The 22,815-nt window shown below is 52.3% G+C and overlaps 47 non-coding genes across 47 annotated transcripts; 9 read left to right on the top strand and 38 right to left on the bottom strand.

The window, feature by feature from the left end:
- Positions 1-74: 74 nt before the first annotated feature.
- Positions 75-146, bottom strand: Trnae-uuc. The gene has a single exon. It is a non-coding gene; the product is annotated as a tRNA-Glu (tRNA).
- Positions 147-454: 308 nt separating this feature from the next.
- Positions 455-527, bottom strand: Trnam-cau. Its single transcript has one exon. It is a non-coding gene; the product is annotated as a tRNA-Met (tRNA).
- A 977-nt stretch (positions 528-1,504) lies between these two features.
- Positions 1,505-1,576, top strand: Trnag-ucc. The gene has a single exon. It is a non-coding gene; the product is annotated as a tRNA-Gly (tRNA).
- Positions 1,577-1,852: 276 nt separating this feature from the next.
- On the bottom strand, positions 1,853-1,934 carry Trnas-aga. The gene has a single exon. It is a non-coding gene; the product is annotated as a tRNA-Ser (tRNA).
- A 139-nt stretch (positions 1,935-2,073) lies between these two features.
- On the bottom strand, positions 2,074-2,146 carry Trnak-uuu. The gene has a single exon. It is a non-coding gene; the product is annotated as a tRNA-Lys (tRNA).
- A 296-nt stretch (positions 2,147-2,442) lies between these two features.
- On the bottom strand, positions 2,443-2,514 carry Trnae-uuc. The gene has a single exon. It is a non-coding gene; the product is annotated as a tRNA-Glu (tRNA).
- A 308-nt stretch (positions 2,515-2,822) lies between these two features.
- On the bottom strand, positions 2,823-2,895 carry Trnam-cau. Its single transcript has one exon. It is a non-coding gene; the product is annotated as a tRNA-Met (tRNA).
- A 978-nt stretch (positions 2,896-3,873) lies between these two features.
- On the top strand, positions 3,874-3,945 carry Trnag-ucc. Its single transcript has one exon. It is a non-coding gene; the product is annotated as a tRNA-Gly (tRNA).
- Positions 3,946-4,221: 276 nt separating this feature from the next.
- Trnas-aga lies at positions 4,222-4,303 on the bottom strand. Its single transcript has one exon. It is a non-coding gene; the product is annotated as a tRNA-Ser (tRNA).
- Positions 4,304-4,442: 139 nt separating this feature from the next.
- Positions 4,443-4,515, bottom strand: Trnak-uuu. The gene has a single exon. It is a non-coding gene; the product is annotated as a tRNA-Lys (tRNA).
- Positions 4,516-4,811: 296 nt separating this feature from the next.
- Trnae-uuc lies at positions 4,812-4,883 on the bottom strand. The gene has a single exon. It is a non-coding gene; the product is annotated as a tRNA-Glu (tRNA).
- Positions 4,884-5,191: 308 nt separating this feature from the next.
- Trnam-cau lies at positions 5,192-5,264 on the bottom strand. Its single transcript has one exon. It is a non-coding gene; the product is annotated as a tRNA-Met (tRNA).
- Positions 5,265-6,242: 978 nt separating this feature from the next.
- Trnag-ucc lies at positions 6,243-6,314 on the top strand. Its single transcript has one exon. It is a non-coding gene; the product is annotated as a tRNA-Gly (tRNA).
- Positions 6,315-6,590: 276 nt separating this feature from the next.
- Trnas-aga lies at positions 6,591-6,672 on the bottom strand. Its single transcript has one exon. It is a non-coding gene; the product is annotated as a tRNA-Ser (tRNA).
- A 139-nt stretch (positions 6,673-6,811) lies between these two features.
- Trnak-uuu lies at positions 6,812-6,884 on the bottom strand. Its single transcript has one exon. It is a non-coding gene; the product is annotated as a tRNA-Lys (tRNA).
- A 296-nt stretch (positions 6,885-7,180) lies between these two features.
- Trnae-uuc lies at positions 7,181-7,252 on the bottom strand. Its single transcript has one exon. It is a non-coding gene; the product is annotated as a tRNA-Glu (tRNA).
- A 308-nt stretch (positions 7,253-7,560) lies between these two features.
- Positions 7,561-7,633, bottom strand: Trnam-cau. The gene has a single exon. It is a non-coding gene; the product is annotated as a tRNA-Met (tRNA).
- A 978-nt stretch (positions 7,634-8,611) lies between these two features.
- On the top strand, positions 8,612-8,683 carry Trnag-ucc. The gene has a single exon. It is a non-coding gene; the product is annotated as a tRNA-Gly (tRNA).
- Positions 8,684-8,959: 276 nt separating this feature from the next.
- On the bottom strand, positions 8,960-9,041 carry Trnas-aga. The gene has a single exon. It is a non-coding gene; the product is annotated as a tRNA-Ser (tRNA).
- A 139-nt stretch (positions 9,042-9,180) lies between these two features.
- Positions 9,181-9,253, bottom strand: Trnak-uuu. Its single transcript has one exon. It is a non-coding gene; the product is annotated as a tRNA-Lys (tRNA).
- A 296-nt stretch (positions 9,254-9,549) lies between these two features.
- On the bottom strand, positions 9,550-9,621 carry Trnae-uuc. Its single transcript has one exon. It is a non-coding gene; the product is annotated as a tRNA-Glu (tRNA).
- Positions 9,622-9,929: 308 nt separating this feature from the next.
- Trnam-cau lies at positions 9,930-10,002 on the bottom strand. The gene has a single exon. It is a non-coding gene; the product is annotated as a tRNA-Met (tRNA).
- Positions 10,003-10,980: 978 nt separating this feature from the next.
- Trnag-ucc lies at positions 10,981-11,052 on the top strand. The gene has a single exon. It is a non-coding gene; the product is annotated as a tRNA-Gly (tRNA).
- A 276-nt stretch (positions 11,053-11,328) lies between these two features.
- Positions 11,329-11,410, bottom strand: Trnas-aga. Its single transcript has one exon. It is a non-coding gene; the product is annotated as a tRNA-Ser (tRNA).
- A 139-nt stretch (positions 11,411-11,549) lies between these two features.
- Positions 11,550-11,622, bottom strand: Trnak-uuu. Its single transcript has one exon. It is a non-coding gene; the product is annotated as a tRNA-Lys (tRNA).
- Positions 11,623-11,918: 296 nt separating this feature from the next.
- Positions 11,919-11,990, bottom strand: Trnae-uuc. The gene has a single exon. It is a non-coding gene; the product is annotated as a tRNA-Glu (tRNA).
- Positions 11,991-12,298: 308 nt separating this feature from the next.
- Positions 12,299-12,371, bottom strand: Trnam-cau. Its single transcript has one exon. It is a non-coding gene; the product is annotated as a tRNA-Met (tRNA).
- Positions 12,372-13,349: 978 nt separating this feature from the next.
- Trnag-ucc lies at positions 13,350-13,421 on the top strand. The gene has a single exon. It is a non-coding gene; the product is annotated as a tRNA-Gly (tRNA).
- Positions 13,422-13,697: 276 nt separating this feature from the next.
- Trnas-aga lies at positions 13,698-13,779 on the bottom strand. Its single transcript has one exon. It is a non-coding gene; the product is annotated as a tRNA-Ser (tRNA).
- A 139-nt stretch (positions 13,780-13,918) lies between these two features.
- Positions 13,919-13,991, bottom strand: Trnak-uuu. Its single transcript has one exon. It is a non-coding gene; the product is annotated as a tRNA-Lys (tRNA).
- A 296-nt stretch (positions 13,992-14,287) lies between these two features.
- Positions 14,288-14,359, bottom strand: Trnae-uuc. The gene has a single exon. It is a non-coding gene; the product is annotated as a tRNA-Glu (tRNA).
- Positions 14,360-14,667: 308 nt separating this feature from the next.
- On the bottom strand, positions 14,668-14,740 carry Trnam-cau. The gene has a single exon. It is a non-coding gene; the product is annotated as a tRNA-Met (tRNA).
- A 977-nt stretch (positions 14,741-15,717) lies between these two features.
- On the top strand, positions 15,718-15,789 carry Trnag-ucc. The gene has a single exon. It is a non-coding gene; the product is annotated as a tRNA-Gly (tRNA).
- A 276-nt stretch (positions 15,790-16,065) lies between these two features.
- On the bottom strand, positions 16,066-16,147 carry Trnas-aga. Its single transcript has one exon. It is a non-coding gene; the product is annotated as a tRNA-Ser (tRNA).
- Positions 16,148-16,286: 139 nt separating this feature from the next.
- Positions 16,287-16,359, bottom strand: Trnak-uuu. Its single transcript has one exon. It is a non-coding gene; the product is annotated as a tRNA-Lys (tRNA).
- A 296-nt stretch (positions 16,360-16,655) lies between these two features.
- Positions 16,656-16,727, bottom strand: Trnae-uuc. Its single transcript has one exon. It is a non-coding gene; the product is annotated as a tRNA-Glu (tRNA).
- Positions 16,728-17,035: 308 nt separating this feature from the next.
- Trnam-cau lies at positions 17,036-17,108 on the bottom strand. The gene has a single exon. It is a non-coding gene; the product is annotated as a tRNA-Met (tRNA).
- A 977-nt stretch (positions 17,109-18,085) lies between these two features.
- On the top strand, positions 18,086-18,157 carry Trnag-ucc. The gene has a single exon. It is a non-coding gene; the product is annotated as a tRNA-Gly (tRNA).
- Positions 18,158-18,433: 276 nt separating this feature from the next.
- Positions 18,434-18,515, bottom strand: Trnas-aga. The gene has a single exon. It is a non-coding gene; the product is annotated as a tRNA-Ser (tRNA).
- Positions 18,516-18,654: 139 nt separating this feature from the next.
- On the bottom strand, positions 18,655-18,727 carry Trnak-uuu. The gene has a single exon. It is a non-coding gene; the product is annotated as a tRNA-Lys (tRNA).
- A 296-nt stretch (positions 18,728-19,023) lies between these two features.
- Positions 19,024-19,095, bottom strand: Trnae-uuc. Its single transcript has one exon. It is a non-coding gene; the product is annotated as a tRNA-Glu (tRNA).
- Positions 19,096-19,402: 307 nt separating this feature from the next.
- Trnam-cau lies at positions 19,403-19,476 on the bottom strand. The gene has a single exon. It is a non-coding gene; the product is annotated as a tRNA-Met (tRNA).
- A 976-nt stretch (positions 19,477-20,452) lies between these two features.
- On the top strand, positions 20,453-20,524 carry Trnag-ucc. Its single transcript has one exon. It is a non-coding gene; the product is annotated as a tRNA-Gly (tRNA).
- Positions 20,525-20,799: 275 nt separating this feature from the next.
- Positions 20,800-20,881, bottom strand: Trnas-aga. Its single transcript has one exon. It is a non-coding gene; the product is annotated as a tRNA-Ser (tRNA).
- A 139-nt stretch (positions 20,882-21,020) lies between these two features.
- On the bottom strand, positions 21,021-21,093 carry Trnak-uuu. The gene has a single exon. It is a non-coding gene; the product is annotated as a tRNA-Lys (tRNA).
- Positions 21,094-21,389: 296 nt separating this feature from the next.
- On the bottom strand, positions 21,390-21,460 carry Trnae-uuc. Its single transcript has one exon. It is a non-coding gene; the product is annotated as a tRNA-Glu (tRNA).
- Positions 21,461-21,768: 308 nt separating this feature from the next.
- Trnam-cau lies at positions 21,769-21,841 on the bottom strand. Its single transcript has one exon. It is a non-coding gene; the product is annotated as a tRNA-Met (tRNA).
- Positions 21,842-22,815: the final 974 nt, after the last annotated feature.

Genomic DNA, 22,815 nt, shown 5'->3' with positions numbered 1-22,815 from the left:
AAGCTTCGGAAGGTGGGCGACAAACGACAGTTCGAAGGCCAAAACATGGAGCGTTGTGTGCGCAAAAACTTCCGTTCCGGTACCGGGAATCGAACCCGGGCCTCCTGGGTGAAAGCCAGGTATCCTAGCCACTAGACCACACCGGATTTGCTCGATAAGCGTGAGGTTTTCTCCGTCTCCTCTCGTATTTCGTGCTGAATCTGGACTCAGTGCAGTTCTCCGTTTGCGAGCATATTTGCGCCTACAGACTGGCATGGCGCACAGCCCGAAATTGACTATTCATTATTTTACTCCTAACAAGGGAGGAGAAAGATCAAAGTTGTACGTTGTCATAATTGGAAATAAACGTATTGACGCTGAGGCGTAGACTCCTTATGGATAACGAACGACAATTAAGTTCGTTCCCTAGCAACAGCAACGCCGTTAATTCAGCCATGATGTACAGCAAATTAAATGCCCCGGGTGAGGATCGAACTCACGACCTTAAGATTATGAGACTTACGCGCTACCTACTGCGCTACCGAGGCACGTTGCAAGTAACGTTACAGGAAACTTGGTAAGTCTCTCATATTAGAGATAGACAGTTCGCGCTTTCTCAAGAATCTGTTGTGTTGCTACACGTGCTTTCCCTACTTGCTAGATTAAACTGCTGCCGCAGTTTTTTCAACGGAACGCAGCACTGCCCGAGGTTACAGTACATCGCCCTTGCGGCACCTGAACACAGCGGCCTGTTGGGACAGGCCGACGTCAGAGTTCAGAAATAGCATACGACCGTTCAAGTACGGTCTATTGCGTGCTGCGTGTATGGTTCCTCTCACAGCGAATCCTGCTATACATTCCTGAGGCTGACGCAGCTCAGGCGAGGAATCGGCGCGGCAGCATTAGAGCGAGAATAGCAGAACGATGCATCGGCCGGGAATCGAACCCGGGCCGTCCGCATGCTAAGCGAGCATTCACCAATTTTTTTTTTTTCTTCTCATTTCTTTCGTTGCATTTGTTGGGGGCGGACGTCCGATGGCGCCCGTTCAAGTTCATCGTTGACTCGGTCTTTTATTACAGAGGGCAGATAACTCTCAGACCGAACACGCTGAGCTATCGTGCCGGCAAGCCTTAAGATTATGAGACTTACGCGCTGCCTACTGCACTACTGAGGCACATGCCATTGAACCAGCGATGCTCGTCAAGCTGCCCGTGCTTCCCGAGCACTTTTCTGCAGGGGAAAGTGGGATTGCCACCCAGCGACGTCGGATACAACCGAAAAAAGTGCTACACACGCGGAGTGCTCCACTACACTGCCTTAAAACGAATGCTCATCTCTATCGTGTGAGTAACCTTGCGGCCGCGGCGACTAGTCTTGCCCAAAGACGCAGCGTGCGTGGAGGCGCTACCCGAATGCGTGTGGATGCACCCTCCTACCTCGAAAAGCGCCTGCAGCTACTATCACCGTGGGCCGCTGCTGGCGGGCAGGAAGCCGACACAGCGGGGCGTTGCGAGCAGCGGCTGTGCGGTGGTGGTGTAATGGTGAGCATAGTTGCCTTCCAAGCAGTTGATCCGGGTTCGATTCCCGGCCACCGCAAATGGCGCTAGTTTTTTTCGTATGAGTATGTGAGCCGGGTGCTGTTAAATGAAGGTTTTTTTCGTCGTAGCTCCACGCAGACCATCCTGTAGTATGTCCCGACTTGTCCCGACTTTGCTCGGCTGACGCGAAAGCTGACGCTTGGAATTCGCCCTTATCAAAAGGACAGGCACTATAAACGGCTGTGAGAGGCGAGGTGTGGAGAGGTACCAAAACGACAGGCAATCTGCGAAATTTTCTGCTCGTTGTTCTTAAACAAAAAAAAGAAAAATCCGACGCAGTCGGTAGGACTCGAACCTACGCTCCCAGAGGGAATCTGATTTCTAGTCAGACGCCTTAACCACTCGGCCACGACTGCTCGTAACCCAAGTTTCCCTGGAATCGTGAAAAATCCAACCGGTCTGCGCAGAATGTTGACAGGAAACGAACTCCGTGCACTGATTACGGCAGGGCTACCATCGCTACGAGACGAGCCATTACGGAAACGTTAAAATCTTCGCCCGGACAGGGACTTGAACCCTGGACCCTTAGGTTAAAAGCCTAATGCTCTACCGACTGAGCTATCCGGGCTCACGCTCGTTGTGGATGGAGCGGCTGCAAGCAATGTAAATAACTGGAACGCGTGTGTAGGCGTACTACGGTAATTTCTGGCTTCTGGCGCAACTGGCGACTTCACCGACTTCCCACTGACGCTGGTAGCAGCCCAACCACGGACCAGTGCCTCTTCTCCCTTTATTCCGGTGCCGACAGTAATTGCATCATGTGCCTGTTTTCCCCGATTACGTTCGGTCGAAGCTTCGGAAGGTGGGCGACAAACGACAGTTCGAAGGCCAAAACATGGAGCGTTGTGTGCGCAAAAACTTCCGTTCCGGTACCGGGAATCGAACCCGGGCCTCCTGGGTGAAAGCCAGGTATCCTAGCCACTAGACCACACCGGATTTGCTCGATAAGCGTGAGGTTTTCTCCGTCTCCTCTCGTATTTCGTGCTGAATCTGGACTCAGTGCAGTTCTCCGTTTGCGAGCATATTTGCGCCTACAGACTGGCATGGCGCACAGCCCGAAATTGACTATTCATTATTTTACTCCTAACAAGGGAGGAGAAAGATCAAAGTTGTACGTTGTCATAATTGGAAATAAACGTATTGACGCTGAGGCGTAGACTCCTTATGGATAACGAACGACAATTAAGTTCGTTCCCTAGCAACAGCAACGCCGTTAATTCAGCCATGATGTACAGCAAATTAAATGCCCCGGGTGAGGATCGAACTCACGACCTTAAGATTATGAGACTTACGCGCTACCTACTGCGCTACCGAGGCACGTTGCAAGTAACGTTACAGGAAACTTGGTAAGTCTCTCATATTAGAGATAGACAGTTCGCGCTTTCTCAAGAATCTGTTGTGTTGCTACACGTGCTTTCCCTACTTGCTAGATTAAACTGCTGCCGCAGTTTTTTCAACGGAACGCAGCACTGCCCGAGGTTACAGTACATCGCCCTTGCGGCACCTGAACACAGCGGCCTGTTGGGACAGGCCGACGTCAGAGTTCAGAAATAGCATACGACCGTTCAAGTACGGTCTATTGCGTGCTGCGTGTATGGTTCCTCTCACAGCGAATCCTGCTATACATTCCTGAGGCTGACGCAGCTCAGGCGAGGAATCGGCGCGGCAGCATTAGAGCGAGAACAGCAGAACGATGCATCGGCCGGGAATCGAACCCGGGCCGTCCGCATGCTAAGCGAGCATTCACCAATTTTTTTTTTTTTCTTCTCATTTCTTTCGTTGCATTTGTTGGGGGCGGACGTCCGATGGCGCCCGTTCAAGTTCATCGTTGACTCGGTCTTTTATTACAGAGGGCAGATAACTCTCAGACCGAACACGCTGAGCTATCGTGCCGGCAAGCCTTAAGATTATGAGACTTACGCGCTGCCTACTGCACTACTGAGGCACATGCCATTGAACCAGCGATGCTCGTCAAGCTGCCCGTGCTTCCCGAGCACTTTTCTGCAGGGGAAAGTGGGATTGCCACCCAGCGACGTCGGATACAACCGAAAAAAGTGCTACACACGCGGAGTGCTCCACTACACTGCCTTAAAACGAATGCTCATCTCTATCGTGTGAGTAACCTTGCGGCCGCGGCGACTAGTCTTGCCCAAAGACGCAGCGTGCGTGGAGGCGCTACCCGAATGCGTGTGGATGCACCCTCCTACCTCGAAAAGCGCCTGCAGCTACTATCACCGTGGGCCGCTGCTGGCGGGCAGGAAGCCGACACAGCGGGGCGTTGCGAGCAGCGGCTGTGCGGTGGTGGTGTAATGGTGAGCATAGTTGCCTTCCAAGCAGTTGATCCGGGTTCGATTCCCGGCCACCGCAAATGGCGCTAGTTTTTTTCGTATGAGTATGTGAGCCGGGTGCTGTTAAATGAAGGTTTTTTTCGTCGTAGCTCCACGCAGACCATCCTGTAGTATGTCCCGACTTGTCCCGACTTTGCTCGGCTGACGCGAAAGCTGACGCTTGGAATTCGCCCTTATCAAAAGGACAGGCACTATAAACGGCTGTGAGAGGCGAGGTGTGGAGAGGTACCAAAACGACAGGCAATCTGCGAAATTTTCTGCTCGTTGTTCTTAAACAAAAAAAAGAAAAATCCGACGCAGTCGGTAGGACTCGAACCTACGCTCCCAGAGGGAATCTGATTTCTAGTCAGACGCCTTAACCACTCGGCCACGACTGCTCGTAACCCAAGTTTCCCTGGAATCGTGAAAAATCCAACCGGTCTGCGCAGAATGTTGACAGGAAACGAACTCCGTGCACTGATTACGGCAGGGCTACCATCGCTACGAGACGAGCCATTACGGAAACGTTAAAATCTTCGCCCGGACAGGGACTTGAACCCTGGACCCTTAGGTTAAAAGCCTAATGCTCTACCGACTGAGCTATCCGGGCTCACGCTCGTTGTGGATGGAGCGGCTGCAAGCAATGTAAATAACTGGAACGCGTGTGTAGGCGTACTACGGTAATTTCTGGCTTCTGGCGCAACTGGCGACTTCACCGACTTCCCACTGACGCTGGTAGCAGCCCAACCACGGACCAGTGCCTCTTCTCCCTTTATTCCGGTGCCGACAGTAATTGCATCATGTGCCTGTTTTCCCCGATTACGTTCGGTCGAAGCTTCGGAAGGTGGGCGACAAACGACAGTTCGAAGGCCAAAACATGGAGCGTTGTGTGCGCAAAAACTTCCGTTCCGGTACCGGGAATCGAACCCGGGCCTCCTGGGTGAAAGCCAGGTATCCTAGCCACTAGACCACACCGGATTTGCTCGATAAGCGTGAGGTTTTCTCCGTCTCCTCTCGTATTTCGTGCTGAATCTGGACTCAGTGCAGTTCTCCGTTTGCGAGCATATTTGCGCCTACAGACTGGCATGGCGCACAGCCCGAAATTGACTATTCATTATTTTACTCCTAACAAGGGAGGAGAAAGATCAAAGTTGTACGTTGTCATAATTGGAAATAAACGTATTGACGCTGAGGCGTAGACTCCTTATGGATAACGAACGACAATTAAGTTCGTTCCCTAGCAACAGCAACGCCGTTAATTCAGCCATGATGTACAGCAAATTAAATGCCCCGGGTGAGGATCGAACTCACGACCTTAAGATTATGAGACTTACGCGCTACCTACTGCGCTACCGAGGCACGTTGCAAGTAACGTTACAGGAAACTTGGTAAGTCTCTCATATTAGAGATAGACAGTTCGCGCTTTCTCAAGAATCTGTTGTGTTGCTACACGTGCTTTCCCTACTTGCTAGATTAAACTGCTGCCGCAGTTTTTTCAACGGAACGCAGCACTGCCCGAGGTTACAGTACATCGCCCTTGCGGCACCTGAACACAGCGGCCTGTTGGGACAGGCCGACGTCAGAGTTCAGAAATAGCATACGACCGTTCAAGTACGGTCTATTGCGTGCTGCGTGTATGGTTCCTCTCACAGCGAATCCTGCTATACATTCCTGAGGCTGACGCAGCTCAGGCGAGGAATCGGCGCGGCAGCATTAGAGCGAGAACAGCAGAACGATGCATCGGCCGGGAATCGAACCCGGGCCGTCCGCATGCTAAGCGAGCATTCACCAATTTTTTTTTTTTTCTTCTCATTTCTTTCGTTGCATTTGTTGGGGGCGGACGTCCGATGGCGCCCGTTCAAGTTCATCGTTGACTCGGTCTTTTATTACAGAGGGCAGATAACTCTCAGACCGAACACGCTGAGCTATCGTGCCGGCAAGCCTTAAGATTATGAGACTTACGCGCTGCCTACTGCACTACTGAGGCACATGCCATTGAACCAGCGATGCTCGTCAAGCTGCCCGTGCTTCCCGAGCACTTTTCTGCAGGGGAAAGTGGGATTGCCACCCAGCGACGTCGGATACAACCGAAAAAAGTGCTACACACGCGGAGTGCTCCACTACACTGCCTTAAAACGAATGCTCATCTCTATCGTGTGAGTAACCTTGCGGCCGCGGCGACTAGTCTTGCCCAAAGACGCAGCGTGCGTGGAGGCGCTACCCGAATGCGTGTGGATGCACCCTCCTACCTCGAAAAGCGCCTGCAGCTACTATCACCGTGGGCCGCTGCTGGCGGGCAGGAAGCCGACACAGCGGGGCGTTGCGAGCAGCGGCTGTGCGGTGGTGGTGTAATGGTGAGCATAGTTGCCTTCCAAGCAGTTGATCCGGGTTCGATTCCCGGCCACCGCAAATGGCGCTAGTTTTTTTCGTATGAGTATGTGAGCCGGGTGCTGTTAAATGAAGGTTTTTTTCGTCGTAGCTCCACGCAGACCATCCTGTAGTATGTCCCGACTTGTCCCGACTTTGCTCGGCTGACGCGAAAGCTGACGCTTGGAATTCGCCCTTATCAAAAGGACAGGCACTATAAACGGCTGTGAGAGGCGAGGTGTGGAGAGGTACCAAAACGACAGGCAATCTGCGAAATTTTCTGCTCGTTGTTCTTAAACAAAAAAAAGAAAAATCCGACGCAGTCGGTAGGACTCGAACCTACGCTCCCAGAGGGAATCTGATTTCTAGTCAGACGCCTTAACCACTCGGCCACGACTGCTCGTAACCCAAGTTTCCCTGGAATCGTGAAAAATCCAACCGGTCTGCGCAGAATGTTGACAGGAAACGAACTCCGTGCACTGATTACGGCAGGGCTACCATCGCTACGAGACGAGCCATTACGGAAACGTTAAAATCTTCGCCCGGACAGGGACTTGAACCCTGGACCCTTAGGTTAAAAGCCTAATGCTCTACCGACTGAGCTATCCGGGCTCACGCTCGTTGTGGATGGAGCGGCTGCAAGCAATGTAAATAACTGGAACGCGTGTGTAGGCGTACTACGGTAATTTCTGGCTTCTGGCGCAACTGGCGACTTCACCGACTTCCCACTGACGCTGGTAGCAGCCCAACCACGGACCAGTGCCTCTTCTCCCTTTATTCCGGTGCCGACAGTAATTGCATCATGTGCCTGTTTTCCCCGATTACGTTCGGTCGAAGCTTCGGAAGGTGGGCGACAAACGACAGTTCGAAGGCCAAAACATGGAGCGTTGTGTGCGCAAAAACTTCCGTTCCGGTACCGGGAATCGAACCCGGGCCTCCTGGGTGAAAGCCAGGTATCCTAGCCACTAGACCACACCGGATTTGCTCGATAAGCGTGAGGTTTTCTCCGTCTCCTCTCGTATTTCGTGCTGAATCTGGACTCAGTGCAGTTCTCCGTTTGCGAGCATATTTGCGCCTACAGACTGGCATGGCGCACAGCCCGAAATTGACTATTCATTATTTTACTCCTAACAAGGGAGGAGAAAGATCAAAGTTGTACGTTGTCATAATTGGAAATAAACGTATTGACGCTGAGGCGTAGACTCCTTATGGATAACGAACGACAATTAAGTTCGTTCCCTAGCAACAGCAACGCCGTTAATTCAGCCATGATGTACAGCAAATTAAATGCCCCGGGTGAGGATCGAACTCACGACCTTAAGATTATGAGACTTACGCGCTACCTACTGCGCTACCGAGGCACGTTGCAAGTAACGTTACAGGAAACTTGGTAAGTCTCTCATATTAGAGATAGACAGTTCGCGCTTTCTCAAGAATCTGTTGTGTTGCTACACGTGCTTTCCCTACTTGCTAGATTAAACTGCTGCCGCAGTTTTTTCAACGGAACGCAGCACTGCCCGAGGTTACAGTACATCGCCCTTGCGGCACCTGAACACAGCGGCCTGTTGGGACAGGCCGACGTCAGAGTTCAGAAATAGCATACGACCGTTCAAGTACGGTCTATTGCGTGCTGCGTGTATGGTTCCTCTCACAGCGAATCCTGCTATACATTCCTGAGGCTGACGCAGCTCAGGCGAGGAATCGGCGCGGCAGCATTAGAGCGAGAACAGCAGAACGATGCATCGGCCGGGAATCGAACCCGGGCCGTCCGCATGCTAAGCGAGCATTCACCAATTTTTTTTTTTTTCTTCTCATTTCTTTCGTTGCATTTGTTGGGGGCGGACGTCCGATGGCGCCCGTTCAAGTTCATCGTTGACTCGGTCTTTTATTACAGAGGGCAGATAACTCTCAGACCGAACACGCTGAGCTATCGTGCCGGCAAGCCTTAAGATTATGAGACTTACGCGCTGCCTACTGCACTACTGAGGCACATGCCATTGAACCAGCGATGCTCGTCAAGCTGCCCGTGCTTCCCGAGCACTTTTCTGCAGGGGAAAGTGGGATTGCCACCCAGCGACGTCGGATACAACCGAAAAAAGTGCTACACACGCGGAGTGCTCCACTACACTGCCTTAAAACGAATGCTCATCTCTATCGTGTGAGTAACCTTGCGGCCGCGGCGACTAGTCTTGCCCAAAGACGCAGCGTGCGTGGAGGCGCTACCCGAATGCGTGTGGATGCACCCTCCTACCTCGAAAAGCGCCTGCAGCTACTATCACCGTGGGCCGCTGCTGGCGGGCAGGAAGCCGACACAGCGGGGCGTTGCGAGCAGCGGCTGTGCGGTGGTGGTGTAATGGTGAGCATAGTTGCCTTCCAAGCAGTTGATCCGGGTTCGATTCCCGGCCACCGCAAATGGCGCTAGTTTTTTTCGTATGAGTATGTGAGCCGGGTGCTGTTAAATGAAGGTTTTTTTCGTCGTAGCTCCACGCAGACCATCCTGTAGTATGTCCCGACTTGTCCCGACTTTGCTCGGCTGACGCGAAAGCTGACGCTTGGAATTCGCCCTTATCAAAAGGACAGGCACTATAAACGGCTGTGAGAGGCGAGGTGTGGAGAGGTACCAAAACGACAGGCAATCTGCGAAATTTTCTGCTCGTTGTTCTTAAACAAAAAAAAGAAAAATCCGACGCAGTCGGTAGGACTCGAACCTACGCTCCCAGAGGGAATCTGATTTCTAGTCAGACGCCTTAACCACTCGGCCACGACTGCTCGTAACCCAAGTTTCCCTGGAATCGTGAAAAATCCAACCGGTCTGCGCAGAATGTTGACAGGAAACGAACTCCGTGCACTGATTACGGCAGGGCTACCATCGCTACGAGACGAGCCATTACGGAAACGTTAAAATCTTCGCCCGGACAGGGACTTGAACCCTGGACCCTTAGGTTAAAAGCCTAATGCTCTACCGACTGAGCTATCCGGGCTCACGCTCGTTGTGGATGGAGCGGCTGCAAGCAATGTAAATAACTGGAACGCGTGTGTAGGCGTACTACGGTAATTTCTGGCTTCTGGCGCAACTGGCGACTTCACCGACTTCCCACTGACGCTGGTAGCAGCCCAACCACGGACCAGTGCCTCTTCTCCCTTTATTCCGGTGCCGACAGTAATTGCATCATGTGCCTGTTTTCCCCGATTACGTTCGGTCGAAGCTTCGGAAGGTGGGCGACAAACGACAGTTCGAAGGCCAAAACATGGAGCGTTGTGTGCGCAAAAACTTCCGTTCCGGTACCGGGAATCGAACCCGGGCCTCCTGGGTGAAAGCCAGGTATCCTAGCCACTAGACCACACCGGATTTGCTCGATAAGCGTGAGGTTTTCTCCGTCTCCTCTCGTATTTCGTGCTGAATCTGGACTCAGTGCAGTTCTCCGTTTGCGAGCATATTTGCGCCTACAGACTGGCATGGCGCACAGCCCGAAATTGACTATTCATTATTTTACTCCTAACAAGGGAGGAGAAAGATCAAAGTTGTACGTTGTCATAATTGGAAATAAACGTATTGACGCTGAGGCGTAGACTCCTTATGGATAACGAACGACAATTAAGTTCGTTCCCTAGCAACAGCAACGCCGTTAATTCAGCCATGATGTACAGCAAATTAAATGCCCCGGGTGAGGATCGAACTCACGACCTTAAGATTATGAGACTTACGCGCTACCTACTGCGCTACCGAGGCACGTTGCAAGTAACGTTACAGGAAACTTGGTAAGTCTCTCATATTAGAGATAGACAGTTCGCGCTTTCTCAAGAATCTGTTGTGTTGCTACACGTGCTTTCCCTACTTGCTAGATTAAACTGCTGCCGCAGTTTTTTCAACGGAACGCAGCACTGCCCGAGGTTACAGTACATCGCCCTTGCGGCACCTGAACACAGCGGCCTGTTGGGACAGGCCGACGTCAGAGTTCAGAAATAGCATACGACCGTTCAAGTACGGTCTATTGCGTGCTGCGTGTATGGTTCCTCTCACAGCGAATCCTGCTATACATTCCTGAGGCTGACGCAGCTCAGGCGAGGAATCGGCGCGGCAGCATTAGAGCGAGAACAGCAGAACGATGCATCGGCCGGGAATCGAACCCGGGCCGTCCGCATGCTAAGCGAGCATTCACCAATTTTTTTTTTTTTCTTCTCATTTCTTTCGTTGCATTTGTTGGGGGCGGACGTCCGATGGCGCCCGTTCAAGTTCATCGTTGACTCGGTCTTTTATTACAGAGGGCAGATAACTCTCAGACCGAACACGCTGAGCTATCGTGCCGGCAAGCCTTAAGATTATGAGACTTACGCGCTGCCTACTGCACTACTGAGGCACATGCCATTGAACCAGCGATGCTCGTCAAGCTGCCCGTGCTTCCCGAGCACTTTTCTGCAGGGGAAAGTGGGATTGCCACCCAGCGACGTCGGATACAACCGAAAAAAGTGCTACACACGCGGAGTGCTCCACTACACTGCCTTAAAACGAATGCTCATCTCTATCGTGTGAGTAACCTTGCGGCCGCGGCGACTAGTCTTGCCCAAAGACGCAGCGTGCGTGGAGGCGCTACCCGAATGCGTGTGGATGCACCCTCCTACCTCGAAAAGCGCCTGCAGCTACTATCACCGTGGGCCGCTGCTGGCGGGCAGGAAGCCGACACAGCGGGGCGTTGCGAGCAGCGGCTGTGCGGTGGTGGTGTAATGGTGAGCATAGTTGCCTTCCAAGCAGTTGATCCGGGTTCGATTCCCGGCCACCGCAAATGGCGCTAGTTTTTTTCGTATGAGTATGTGAGCCGGGTGCTGTTAAATGAAGGTTTTTTTCGTCGTAGCTCCACGCAGACCATCCTGTAGTATGTCCCGACTTGTCCCGACTTTGCTCGGCTGACGCGAAAGCTGACGCTTGGAATTCGCCCTTATCAAAAGGACAGGCACTATAAACGGCTGTGAGAGGCGAGGTGTGGAGAGGTACCAAAACGACAGGCAATCTGCGAAATTTTCTGCTCGTTGTTCTTAAACAAAAAAAAGAAAAATCCGACGCAGTCGGTAGGACTCGAACCTACGCTCCCAGAGGGAATCTGATTTCTAGTCAGACGCCTTAACCACTCGGCCACGACTGCTCGTAACCCAAGTTTCCCTGGAATCGTGAAAAATCCAACCGGTCTGCGCAGAATGTTGACAGGAAACGAACTCCGTGCACTGATTACGGCAGGGCTACCATCGCTACGAGACGAGCCATTACGGAAACGTTAAAATCTTCGCCCGGACAGGGACTTGAACCCTGGACCCTTAGGTTAAAAGCCTAATGCTCTACCGACTGAGCTATCCGGGCTCACGCTCGTTGTGGATGGAGCGGCTGCAAGCAATGTAAATAACTGGAACGCGTGTGTAGGCGTACTACGGTAATTTCTGGCTTCTGGCGCAACTGGCGACTTCACCGACTTCCCACTGACGCTGGTAGCAGCCCAACCACGGACCAGTGCCTCTTCTCCCTTTATTCCGGTGCCGACAGTAATTGCATCATGTGCCTGTTTTCCCCGATTACGTTCGGTCGAAGCTTCGGAAGGTGGGCGACAAACGACAGTTCGAAGGCCAAAACATGGAGCGTTGTGTGCGCAAAAACTTCCGTTCCGGTACCGGGAATCGAACCCGGGCCTCCTGGGTGAAAGCCAGGTATCCTAGCCACTAGACCACACCGGATTTGCTCGATAAGCGTGAGGTTTTCTCCGTCTCCTCTCGTATTTCGTGCTGAATCTGGACTCAGTGCAGTTCTCCGTTTGCGAGCATATTTGCGCCTACAGACTGGCATGGCGCACAGCCCGAAATTGACTATTCATTATTTTACTCCTAACAAGGGAGGAGAAAGATCAAAGTTGTACGTTGTCATAATTGGAAATAAACGTATTGACGCTGAGGCGTAGACTCCTTATGGATAACGAACGACAATTAAGTTCGTTCCCTAGCAACAGCAACGCCGTTAATTCAGCCATGATGTACAGCAAATTAAATGCCCCGGGTGAGGATCGAACTCACGACCTTAAGATTATGAGACTTACGCGCTACCTACTGCGCTACCGAGGCACGTTGCAAGTAACGTTACAGGAAACTTGGTAAGTCTCTCATATTAGAGATAGACAGTTCGCGCTTTCTCAAGAATCTGTTGTGTTGCTACACGTGCTTTCCCTACTTGCTAGATTAAACTGCTGCCGCAGTTTTTTCAACGGAACGCAGCACTGCCCGAGGTTACAGTACATCGCCCTTGCGGCACCTGAACACAGCGGCCTGTTGGGACAGGCCGACGTCAGAGTTCAGAAATAGCATACGACCGTTCAAGTACGGTCTATTGCGTGCTGCGTGTATGGTTCCTCTCACAGCGAATCCTGCTATACATTCCTGAGGCTGACGCAGCTCAGGCGAGGAATCGGCGCGGCAGCATTAGAGCGAGAACAGCAGAACGATGCATCGGCCGGGAATCGAACCCGGGCCGTCCGCATGCTAAGCGAGCATTCACCAATTTTTTTTTTTTTCTTCTCATTTCTTTCGTTGCATTTGTTGGGGGCGGACGTCCGATGGCGCCCGTTCAAGTTCATCGTTGACTCGGTCTTTTATTACAGAGGGCAGATAACTCTCAGACCGAACACGCTGAGCTATCGTGCCGGCAAGCCTTAAGATTATGAGACTTACGCGCTGCCTACTGCACTACTGAGGCACATGCCATTGAACCAGCGATGCTCGTCAAGCTGCCCGTGCTTCCCGAGCACTTTTCTGCAGGGGAAAGTGGGATTGCCACCCAGCGACGTCGGATACAACCGAAAAAAGTGCTACACACGCGGAGTGCTCCACTACACTGCCTTAAAACGAATGCTCATCTCTATCGTGTGAGTAACCTTGCGGCCGCGGCGACTAGTCTTGCCCAAAGACGCAGCGTGCGTGGAGGCGCTACCCGAATGCGTGTGGATGCACCCTCCTACCTCGAAAAGCGCCTGCAGCTACTATCACCGTGGGCCGCTGCTGGCGGGCAGGAAGCCGACACAGCGGGGCGTTGCGAGCAGCGGCTGTGCGGTGGTGGTGTAATGGTGAGCATAGTTGCCTTCCAAGCAGTTGATCCGGGTTCGATTCCCGGCCACCGCAAATGGCGCTAGTTTTTTTCGTATGAGTATGTGAGCCGGGTGCTGTTAAATGAAGGTTTTTTTCGTCGTAGCTCCACGCAGACCATCCTGTAGTATGTCCCGACTTGTCCCGACTTTGCTCGGCTGACGCGAAAGCTGACGCTTGGAATTCGCCCTTATCAAAAGGACAGGCACTATAAACGGCTGTGAGAGGCGAGGTGTGGAGAGGTACCAAAACGACAGGCAATCTGCGAAATTTTCTGCTCGTTGTTCTTAAACAAAAAAAAGAAAAATCCGACGCAGTCGGTAGGACTCGAACCTACGCTCCCAGAGGGAATCTGATTTCTAGTCAGACGCCTTAACCACTCGGCCACGACTGCTCGTAACCCAAGTTTCCCTGGAATCGTGAAAAATCCAACCGGTCTGCGCAGAATGTTGACAGGAAACGAACTCCGTGCACTGATTACGGCAGGGCTACCATCGCTACGAGACGAGCCATTACGGAAACGTTAAAATCTTCGCCCGGACAGGGACTTGAACCCTGGACCCTTAGGTTAAAAGCCTAATGCTCTACCGACTGAGCTATCCGGGCTCACGCTCGTTGTGGATGGAGCGGCTGCAAGCAATGTAAATAACTGGAACGCGTGTGTAGGCGTACTACGGTAATTTCTGGCTTCTGGCGCAACTGGCGACTTCACCGACTTCCCACTGACGCTGGTAGCAGCCCAACCACGGACCAGTGCCTCTTCTCCCTTTATTCCGGTGCCGACAGTAATTGCATCATGTGCCTGTTTTCCCCGATTACGTTCGGTCGAAGCTTCGGAAGGTGGGCGACAAACGACAGTTCGAAGGCCAAAACATGGAGCGTTGTGTGCGCAAAAACTTCCGTTCCGGTACCGGGAATCGAACCCGGGCCTCCTGGGTGAAAGCCAGGTATCCTAGCCACTAGACCACACCGGATTTGCTCGATAAGCGTGAGGTTTTCTCCGTCTCCTCTCGTATTTCGTGCTGAATCTGGACTCAGTGCAGTTCTCCGTTTGCGAGCATATTTGCGCCTACAGACTGGCATGGCGCACAGCCCGAAATTGACTATTCATTATTTTACTCCTAACAAGGGAGGAGAAAGATCAAAGTTGTACGTTGTCATAATTGGAAATAAACGTATTGACGCTGAGGCGTAGACTCCTTATGGATAACGAACGACAATTAAGTTCGTTCCCTAGCAACAGCAACGCCGTTAATTCAGCCATGATGTACAGCAAATTAAATGCCCCGGGTGAGGATCGAACTCACGACCTTAAGATTATGAGACTTACGCGCTACCTACTGCGCTACCGAGGCACGTTGCAAGTAACGTTACAGGAAACTTGGTAAGTCTCTCATATTAGAGATAGACAGTTCGCGCTTTCTCAAGAATCTGTTGTGTTGCTACACGTGCTTTCCCTACTTGCTAGATTAAACTGCTGCCGCAGTTTTTTCAACGGAACGCAGCACTGCCCGAGGTTACAGTACATCGCCCTTGCGGCACCTGAACACAGCGGCCTGTTGGGACAGGCCGACGTCAGAGTTCAGAAATAGCATACGACCGTTCAAGTACGGTCTATTGCGTGCTGCGTGTATGGTTCCTCTCACAGCGAATCCTGCTATACATTCCTGAGGCTGACGCAGCTCAGGCGAGGAATCGGCGCGGCAGCATTAGAGCGAGAACAGCAGAACGATGCATCGGCCGGGAATCGAACCCGGGCCGTCCGCATGCTAAGCGAGCATTCACCAATTTTTTTTTTTTCTTCTCATTTCTTTCGTTGCATTTGTTGGGGGCGGACGTCCGATGGCGCCCGTTCAAGTTCATCGTTGACTCGGTCTTTTATTACAGAGGGCAGATAACTCTCAGACCGAACACGCTGAGCTATCGTGCCGGCAAGCCTTAAGATTATGAGACTTACGCGCTGCCTACTGCACTACTGAGGCACATGCCATTGAACCAGCGATGCTCGTCAAGCTGCCCGTGCTTCCCGAGCACTTTTCTGCAGGGGAAAGTGGGATTGCCACCCAGCGACGTCGGATACAACCGAAAAAAGTGCTACACACGCGGAGTGCTCCACTACACTGCCTTAAAACGAATGCTCATCTCTATCGTGTGAGTAACCTTGCGGCCGCGGCGACTAGTCTTGCCCAAAGACGCAGCGTGCGTGGAGGCGCTACCCGAATGCGTGTGGATGCACCCTCCTACCTCGAAAAGCGCCTGCAGCTACTATCACCGTGGGCCGCTGCTGGCGGGCAGGAAGCCGACACAGCGGGGCGTTGCGAGCAGCGGCTGTGCGGTGGTGGTGTAATGGTGAGCATAGTTGCCTTCCAAGCAGTTGATCCGGGTTCGATTCCCGGCCACCGCAAATGGCGCTAGTTTTTTTCGTATGAGTATGTGAGCCGGGTGCTGTTAAATGAAGGTTTTTTTCGTCGTAGCTCCACGCAGACCATCCTGTAGTATGTCCCGACTTGTCCCGACTTTGCTCGGCTGACGCGAAAGCTGACGCTTGGAATTCGCCCTTATCAAAAGGACAGGCACTATAAACGGCTGTGAGAGGCGAGGTGTGGAGAGGTACCAAAACGACAGGCAATCTGCGAAATTTTCTGCTCGTTGTTCTTAAACAAAAAAAAGAAAAATCCGACGCAGTCGGTAGGACTCGAACCTACGCTCCCAGAGGGAATCTGATTTCTAGTCAGACGCCTTAACCACTCGGCCACGACTGCTCGTAACCCAAGTTTCCCTGGAATCGTGAAAAATCCAACCGGTCTGCGCAGAATGTTGACAGGAAACGAACTCCGTGCACTGATTACGGCAGGGCTACCATCGCTACGAGACGAGCCATTACGGAATCGTTAAAATCTTCGCCCGGACAGGGACTTGAACCCTGGACCCTTAGGTTAAAAGCCTAATGCTCTACCGACTGAGCTATCCGGGCTCACGCTCGTTGTGGATGGAGCGGCTGCAAGCAATGTAAATAACTGGAACGCGTGTGTAGGCGTACTACGGTAATTTCTGGCTTCTGGCGCAACTGGCGACTTCACCGACTTCCCACTGACGCTGGTAGCAGCCCAACCACGGACCAGTGCCTCTTCTCCCTTTATTCCGGTGCCGACAGTAATTGCATCATGTGCCTGTTTTCCCCGATTACGTTCGGTCGAAGCTTCGGAAGGTGGGCGACAAACGACAGTTCGAAGGCCAAAACATGGAGCGTTGTGTGCGCAAAAACTTCCGTTCCGGTACCGGGAATCGAACCCGGGCCTCCTGGGTGAAAGCCAGGTATCCTAGCCACTAGACCACACCGGATTTGCTCGATAAGCGTGAGGTTTTCTCCGTCTCCTCTCGTATTTCGTGCTGAATCTGGACTCAGTGCAGTTCTCCGTTTGCGAGCATATTTGCGCCTACAGACTGGCATGGCGCACAGCCCGAAATTGACTATTCATTATTTTACTCCTAACAAGGGAGGAGAAAGATCAAAGTTGTACGTTGTCATAATTGGAAATAAACGTATTGACGCTGAGGCGTAGACTCCTTATGGATAACGAACGACAATTAAGTTCGTTCCCTAGCAACAGCAACGCCGTTAATTCAGCCATGATGTACAGCAAATTAAATGCCCCGGGTGAGGATCGAACTCACGACCTTAAGATTATGAGACTTACGCGCTACCTACTGCGCTACCGAGGCACGTTGCAAGTAACGTTACAGGAAACTTGGTAAGTCTCTCATATTAGAGATAGACAGTTCGCGCTTTCTCAAGAATCTGTTGTGTTGCTACACGTGCTTTCCCTACTTGCTAGATTAAACTGCTGCCGCAGTTTTTTCAACGGAACGCAGCACTGCCCGAGGTTACAGTACATCGCCCTTGCGGCACCTGAACACAGCGGCCTGTTGGGACAGGCCGACGTCAGAGTTCAGAAATAGCATACGACCGTTCAAGTACGGTCTATTGCGTGCTGCGTGTATGGTTCCTCTCACAGCGAATCCTGCTATACATTCCTGAGGCTGACGCAGCTCAGGCGAGGAATCGGCGCGGCAGCATTAGAGCGAGAACAGCAGAACGATGCATCGGCCGGGAATCGAACCCGGGCCGTCCGCATGCTAAGCGAGCATTCACCAATTTTTTTTTTTTTCTTCTCATTTCTTTCGTTGCATTTGTTGGGGGCGGACGTCCGATGGCGCCCGTTCAAGTTCATCGTTGACTCGGTCTTTTATTACAGAGGGCAGATAACTCTCAGACCGAACACGCTGAGCTATCGTGCCGGCAAGCCTTAAGATTATGAGACTTACGCGCTGCCTACTGCACTACTGAGGCACATGCCATTGAACCAGCGATGCTCGTCAAGCTGCCCGTGCTTCCGAGCACTTTTCTGCAGGGGAAAGTGGGATTGCCACCCAGCGACGTCGGATACAACCGAAAAAAGTGCTACACACGCGGAGTGCTCCACTACACTGCCTTAAAACGAATGCTCATCTCTATCGTGTGAGTAACCTTGCGGCCGCGGCGACTAGTCTTGCCCAAAGACGCAGCGTGCGTGGAGGCGCTACCCGAATGCGTGTGGATGCACCCTCCTACCTCGAAAAGCGCCTGCAGCTACTATCACCGTGGGCCGCTGCTGGCGGGCAGGAAGCCGACACAGCGGGGCGTTGCGAGCAGCGGCTGTGCGGTGGTGGTGTAATGGTGAGCATAGTTGCCTTCCAAGCAGTTGATCCGGGTTCGATTCCCGGCCACCGCAAATGGCGCTAGTTTTTTTCGTATGAGTATGTGAGCCGGGTGCTGTTAAATGAAGGTTTTTTTCGTCGTAGCTCCACGCAGACCATCCTGTAGTATGTCCCGACTTGTCCCGACTTTGCTCGGCTGACGCGAAAGCTGACGCTTGGAATTCGCCCTTATCAAAAGGACAGGCACTATAAACGGCTGTGAGAGGCGAGGTGTGGAGAGGTACCAAAACGACAGGCAATCTGCGAAATTTTCTGCTCGTTGTTCTTAAACAAAAAAAAGAAAAATCCGACGCAGTCGGTAGGACTCGAACCTACGCTCCCAGAGGGAATCTGATTTCTAGTCAGACGCCTTAACCACTCGGCCACGACTGCTCGTAACCCAAGTTTCCCTGGAATCGTGAAAAATCCAACCGGTCTGCGCAGAATGTTGACAGGAAACGAACTCCGTGCACTGATTACGGCAGGGCTACCATCGCTACGAGACGAGCCATTACGGAAACGTTAAAATCTTCGCCCGGACAGGGACTTGAACCCTGGACCCTTAGGTTAAAAGCCTAATGCTCTACCGACTGAGCTATCCGGGCTCACGCTCGTTGTGGATGGAGCGGCTGCAAGCAATGTAAATAACTGGAACGCGTGTGTAGGCGTACTACGGTAATTTCTGGCTTCTGGCGCAACTGGCGACTTCACCGACTTCCCACTGACGCTGGTAGCAGCCCAACCACGGACCAGTGCCTCTTCTCCCTTTATTCCGGTGCCGACAGTAATTGCATCATGTGCCTGTTTTCCCCGATTACGTTCGGTCGAAGCTTCGGAAGGTGGGCGACAAACGACAGTTCGAAGGCCAAAACATGGAGCGTTGTGTGCGCAAAAACTTCCGTTCCGGTACCGGGAATCGAACCCGGGCCTCCTGGGTGAAAGCCAGGTATCCTAGCCACTAGACCACACCGGATTTGCTCGATAAGCGTGAGGTTTTCTCCGTCTCCTCTCGTATTTCGTGCTGAATCTGGACTCAGTGCAGTTCTCCGTTTGCGAGCATATTTGCGCCTACAGACTGGCATGGCGCACAGCCCGAAATTGACTATTCATTATTTTACTCCTAACAAGGGAGGAGAAAGATCAAAGTTGTACGTTGTCATAATTGGAAATAAACGTATTGACGCTGAGGCGTAGACTCCTTATGGATAACGAACGACAATTAAGTTCGTTCCCTAGCAACAGCAACGCCGTTAATTCAGCCATGATGTACAGCAAATTAAATGCCCGGGTGAGGATCGAACTCACGACCTTAAGATTATGAGACTTACGCGCTACCTACTGCGCTACCGAGGCACGTTGCAAGTAACGTTACAGGAAACTTGGTAAGTCTCTCATATTAGAGATAGACAGTTCGCGCTTTCTCAAGAATCTGTTGTGTTGCTACACGTGCTTTCCCTACTTGCTAGATTAAACTGCTGCCGCAGTTTTTTCAACGGAACGCAGCACTGCCCGAGGTTACAGTACATCGCCCTTGCGGCACCTGAACACAGCGGCCTGTTGGGACAGGCCGACGTCAGAGTTCAGAAATAGCATACGACCGTTCAAGTACGGTCTATTGCGTGCTGCGTGTATGGTTCCTCTCACAGCGAATCCTGCTATACATTCCTGAGGCTGACGCAGCTCAGGCGAGGAATCGGCGCGGCAGCATTAGAGCGAGAACAGCAGAACGATGCATCGGCCGGGAATCGAACCCGGGCCGTCCGCATGCTAAGCGAGCATTCACCAATTTTTTTTTTTTCTTCTCATTTCTTTCGTTGCATTTGTTGGGGGCGGACGTCCGATGGCGCCCGTTCAAGTTCATCGTTGACTCGGTCTTTTATTACAGAGGGCAGATAACTCTCAGACCGAACACGCTGAGCTATCGTGCCGGCAAGCCTTAAGATTATGAGACTTACGCGCTGCCTACTGCACTACTGAGGCACATGCCATTGAACCAGCGATGCTCGTCAAGCTGCCCGTGCTTCCCGAGCACTTTTCTGCAGGGGAAAGTGGGATTGCCACCCAGCGACGTCGGATACAACCGAAAAAAGTGCTACACACGCGGAGTGCTCCACTACACTGCCTTAAAACGAATGCTCATCTCTATCGTGTGAGTAACCTTGCGGCCGCGGCGACTAGTCTTGCCCAAAGACGCAGCGTGCGTGGAGGCGCTACCCGAATGCGTGTGGATGCACCCTCCTACCTCGAAAAGCGCCTGCAGCTACTATCACCGTGGGCCGCTGCTGGCGGGCAGGAAGCCGACACAGCGGGGCGTTGCGAGCAGCGGCTGTGCGGTGGTGGTGTAATGGTGAGCATAGTTGCCTTCCAAGCAGTTGATCCGGGTTCGATTCCCGGCCACCGCAAATGGCGCTAGTTTTTTTCGTATGAGTATGTGAGCCGGGTGCTGTTAAATGAAGGTTTTTTTCGTCGTAGCTCCACGCAGACCATCCTGTAGTATGTCCCGACTTGTCCCGACTTTGCTCGGCTGACGCGAAAGCTGACGCTTGGAATTCGCCTTATCAAAAGGACAGGCACTATAAACGGCTGTGAGAGGCGAGGTGTGGAGAGGTACCAAAACGACAGGCAATCTGCGAAATTTTCTGCTCGTTGTTCTTAAACAAAAAAAAGAAAAATCCGACGCAGTCGGTAGGACTCGAACCTACGCTCCCAGAGGGAATCTGATTTCTAGTCAGACGCCTTAACCACTCGGCCACGACTGCTCGTAACCCAAGTTTCCCTGGAATCGTGAAAAATCCAACCGGTCTGCGCAGAATGTTGACAGGAAACGAACTCCGTGCACTGATTACGGCAGGGCTACCATCGCTACGAGACGAGCCATTACGGAAACGTTAAAATCTTCGCCCGGACAGGGACTTGAACCCTGGACCCTTAGGTTAAAAGCCTAATGCTCTACCGACTGAGCTATCCGGGCTCACGCTCGTTGTGGATGGAGCGGCTGCAAGCAATGTAAATAACTGGAACGCGTGTGTAGGCGTACTACGGTAATTTCTGGCTTCTGGCGCAACTGGCGACTTCACCGACTTCCCACTGACGCTGGTAGCAGCCCAACCACGGACCAGTGCCTCTTCTCCCTTTATTCCGGTGCCGACAGTAATTGCATCATGTGCCTGTTTTCCCCGATTACGTTCGGTCGAAGCTTCGGAAGGTGGGCGACAAACGACAGTTCGAAGGCCAAAACATGGAGCGTTGTGTGCGCAAAAACTTCCGTTCCGGTACCGGAATCGAACCCGGGCCTCCTGGGTGAAAGCCAGGTATCCTAGCCACTAGACCACACCGGATTTGCTCGATAAGCGTGAGGTTTTCTCCGTCTCCTCTCGTATTTCGTGCTGAATCTGGACTCAGTGCAGTTCTCCGTTTGCGAGCATATTTGCGCCTACAGACTGGCATGGCGCACAGCCCGAAATTGACTATTCATTATTTTACTCCTAACAAGGGAGGAGAAAGATCAAAGTTGTACGTTGTCATAATTGGAAATAAACGTATTGACGCTGAGGCGTAGACTCCTTATGGATAACGAACGACAATTAAGTTCGTTCCCTAGCAACAGCAACGCCGTTAATTCAGCCATGATGTACAGCAAATTAAATGCCCCGGGTGAGGATCGAACTCACGACCTTAAGATTATGAGACTTACGCGCTACCTACTGCGCTACCGAGGCACGTTGCAAGTAACGTTACAGGAAACTTGGTAAGTCTCTCATATTAGAGATAGACAGTTCGCGCTTTCTCAAGAATCTGTTGTGTTGCTACACGTGCTTTCCCTACTTGCTAGATTAAACTGCTGCCGCAGTTTTTTCAACGGAACGCAGCACTGCCCGAGGTTACAGTACATCGCCCTTGCGGCACCTGAACACAGCGGCCTGTTGGGACAGGCCGACGTCAGAGTTCAGAAATAGCATACGACCGTTCAAGTACGGTCTATTGCGTGCTGCGTGTATGGTTCCTCTCACAGCGAATCCTGCTATACATTCCTGAGGCTGACGCAGCTCAGGCGAGGAATCGGCGCGGCCGGCAGCATTAGAGCGAGAACAGCAGAACGATGCATCGGCCGGGAATCGAACCCGGGGCCGTCCGCATGCTAAGCGAGCATTCACCAATTTTTTTTTTTTTCTTCTCATTTCTTTCGTTGCATTTGTTGGGGGCGGACGTCCGATGGCGCCCGTTCAAGTTCATCGTTGACTCGGTCTTTTATTACAGAGGGCAGATAACTCTCAGACCGAACACGCTGAGCTATCGTGCCGGCAAGCCTTAAGATTATGAGACTTACGCGCTGCCTACTGCACTACTGAGGCACATGCCATGAACCAGCGATGCTCGTCAAGCTGCCCCGTGCTTCCCGAGCACTTTTCTGCAGGGGAAAGTGGGATTGCCACCCAGCGACGTCGGATACAACCGAAAAAAGTGCTACACACGCGGAGTGCTCCACTACACTGCCTTAAAACGAATGCTCATCTCTATCGTGTGAGTAACCTTGCGGCCGCGGCGACTAGTCTTGCCCAAAGACGCAGCGTGCGTGGAGGCGCTACCCGAATGCGTGTGGATGCACCCTCCTACCTCGAAAAGCGCCTGCAGCTACTATCACCGTGGGCCGCTGCTGGCGGGCAGGAAGCCGACACAGCGGGGCGTTGCGAGC

Source organism: Schistocerca piceifrons, unplaced genomic scaffold (assembly GCF_021461385.2).
Source record: "Schistocerca piceifrons isolate TAMUIC-IGC-003096 unplaced genomic scaffold, iqSchPice1.1 HiC_scaffold_1251, whole genome shotgun sequence".
In the NCBI taxonomy this organism is placed as follows: domain Eukaryota; kingdom Metazoa; phylum Arthropoda; class Insecta; order Orthoptera; family Acrididae; genus Schistocerca; species Schistocerca piceifrons.
Note: the sequence above shows the minus strand (reverse complement) of the source record. Positions and strands in the feature narration are given on the sequence as shown.